The sequence below is a fragment of the Coturnix japonica genome, chromosome 2 (assembly GCF_054131305.1).
Source record: "Coturnix japonica strain WE chromosome 2, WE-NBRP24, whole genome shotgun sequence".
Classification (NCBI taxonomy): Eukaryota; Metazoa; Chordata; class Aves; order Galliformes; family Phasianidae; genus Coturnix; species Coturnix japonica.
The window spans coordinates 134093775-134097088 of NC_140664.1; positions in this window are offsets into that span (position 1 = coordinate 134093775).

Genomic DNA, 3314 nt, shown 5'->3' on the forward strand with positions numbered 1-3314 from the left:
AGGAAAGAGAAAAATCATGGGGAAAAAAAAAAAAAAGTATAATGTGGCCCACTGGAGCAAAAAATCTATTTCAGTACAGATCTCTAAGAGCTAAGGGAGCTGTATTCTGTGAGAAAATAACAAATCGCACATTTCAAATAGCATTTTTCCTTGCAGGGCAGAGAGGTCTATGGAGTGTGAAGAACCATGAAGAGACTTTGAGTCTGGATCTGGGGTTCCACACAGTCCTGCTGAAATGAACTGGAAATCTGAGAGCTGTTAGGACAGGGACAGCTTAAACACGAGATGTTTTTCCCAACCCAGGGCAAGAAGCAGAGATCAGAATTTTCTGAAGTGACTGATCAGCTCTGACATGGTGCAGTAAGATAATCACAATTTATGCTGTGCCCTTGCCATCGTCTTTTCGGGAAACTTAACCACACTTCTGCATGTCTTAGTGGTATATTGCAGTACCCTCAGCATAGCAGTGTGGTTTGGTTTGTCCTGCTAATCTTTTATTTATTTATTAATTTAATAATCTCCATCTTTTCATGAGAAAACTTCTCTTGATTAGCGCTGTTTTATCTATTTGGACATTTGCCTATTGTTCTAGCATCTGTCATTTACTTTGTAGGTAGCTACCATTACAGAAAGAAGCTTTTATCTGGCCTCTGAAGACACTTAGAGAGGGGTGGTTATGGCCCAAATCTACAGACAAAGCAACGTGAGTCATTTTCCTATGGTGCTTTGAGTCTGATGGGTTGCAGACAAAGGGAAAAAGGGATGTGCTGCCCAAGCATGGCTATGGGAGCTGCAATCACAGCCTGTTGGGGACATTTCCAATGAGCACTGAAAAGACCAGTTGTCTTCTGAATTCCCGAGAAATCCCTTTCAAGCTTTTTGCCCCCTCTTTTTTTCTCCTCTTGCCTCTTCTCTCTTTCATCGCTTCCTTTTCATTTTCAATTTCAGCCACTTGATCTTCAGATATTTTTTGAAATGGCTGGGAAATAGGAGTTCAAAAGTGAAACTGGCATAAAGGATGTTGAAGAATGGAGAAAATCCATAGCAGCTTATTCCAGACTTTGTTTAATGAAGAATAATTAGGAAATTTCAAAACATTCTGCAAGTTGACGTCCAATTTTCTGTTTATTCATGATGGGCAAAAACTTGAAGCTTTGGTTTCCTATGTTAAAGGCAAGCAATGTTTATTTTTTAAAAACACTCTATTTCTTTTTTTTTTTCCCTCTTTCTGTTTTTTCTTTCACTGAATAACTTAGAGGGCTTTTGCATCTAAAGCAGACACAATATTCAGAGCTCCGTATTTTGTTTAAACTCTTTTTTTTTGCCTGTTCCCTCAGTCTGGTTGGCATTTATCCCCATGGCCTCCATCTTCCCTTTGTGAGCACAGAGTTAAAGCCATTGACTGAAGGTACTGGTGAAGTGACTCTGACTCATTCTGAGAAACTTCATTTGTGCCCTGTTCCTCATCACAAGGAAGAGTTGGTGGGACTGGACCAGTCAGGCTGGTGGGTGAGGCCTTTTCAGTTTGGAAAACAGGTGATAGTGAGGGAATAATTTAGAAGGCATCAAAATCATGAATGGAAAGGAAGAGAGATAAATTATTCACCCTTTCTCAAAACCCAAACTTACACTGACCCAATGAATTTACCAGGTGCCACACATGAAACTGGAGAACTCATTGTCACAGAGACCAAATTACTGTGTGTGCATTTAAATAGGGCTGAACAGTCTTATGAAGTAAAACATCACTGGTGGCTATTTGACGTGGTATTTCATACTCAGACTTTAGCTCAGAGAAGCCTGAGCTGCTGGATGACAGAAACTGAATAGATAAACCAAGATATGGCATGTTTGTACAAGCTTTTTTCTCTTTCTTTCACCTCTACATTTAGTGATGAAGTGGAACTTTCATACCATGGAGTTTGGTAAGTTTTCTCTACCAACATGCCATTCATCAGCCCAGTTGCACTTGGATTCTGTTAACTCAGAATAGAGTTAGATGAATCAGTAGGTAAGTATATGCCTTTCAGTAATGACCTCCATCCCCTATATCCATCTTGAGCTCTGGCAGTGCAACAAGTGCCATGGCAGGAACAGCATGGTTTTATTCTTGACTTCTCTGTGCTCTCAGATAAAATGTTTTCTTCTTTGATTATTTTTCTCTTCACTCACATTTGCCTGGGCTGTTTGGAGCAGAACCTCTTCAAAACCCCAGAAATTTTCTGTCGGTACCTCATATCATGGAGCCTCATATCATGGAGATCTAAGTTTTTTTGAGGTTTCTAGGCTCTTTTTAATACAGGTAATATAATTTCTATAAAACTACAGTCATTAGAAATCATTCGTCATTATAAATCATACAATCACAGAATCATTAAGGTTGGAAAAGACTTTGAAGGCCATCTGGTCCAACCACCAACCTATCCCTGTGATGCCCACTAATGATATCCCTCTGTGACACATCTCCATGATTCTTGAACACCTCCAGAGACGGTGATTCCACCCTCTCCCTAGGCAGCCTGTTCCAGTGCATTACCACTCTTTCTGAGAGGAAATTTTAGTAAAGTCTAATAGTGGAAGATGATAGTTGAAGGATGTACTAGGGCTGCTTCCTGTGGAGTTTTGTTGTTTTGAAAGTGGGGGAGTATTTTTAAAGAGATCTAGGATGAGAACCCTAGGAGTGCATTGATTAAACAGAACTAAATATATCGATGTCCATGTTAAAGTAGAGGAGGTGTTTTGTTATTGGAGACTACAGGCAAAAAGGGAACATAAGATTTCCATGTGCAAAAGAGAAATAACAGCACTTGATCTTTCAGGTAAAAGAAGTTAAAAATTACTTATTGTGAAGTTATCTTTTCTAGCTATAAATAATCTCAGAGTTCTGGTATGGTCATCTGTCTTTGAATATGGTTATTATTCAGCAGCATCAAGTTAGGCTGGGATCTACACTGCTGTGTGGAAACCACTTGAATGATCAGGATGTAATACTTTTGGGGCTGAAGAGGGAAGAAGTGGGGGGTTGATCTTCTTTAAATGTGAACAATGAAGGACTAAACCAGATTTTCCATTCTGACAAGCATGCAACTTGCACAATGTGCAGTTAAAAAAAATGCCTGGGAGACTATTTGGATTTGAATAATGTTTTCTAGAAGGAGCTGCCTGCTGACAGTGCATCTCAGTCCTCTGTGTGTTGACAAGCCCAAAAGCAGAGTTAAGAGGCCTTCTGAAGTTGACTGAAGTCAGTGTCAACAAAGCTGGGATTTCTTCCAACCAAAAGGCATACAAACAGTGTGAAATATTTGTCAGGCTAT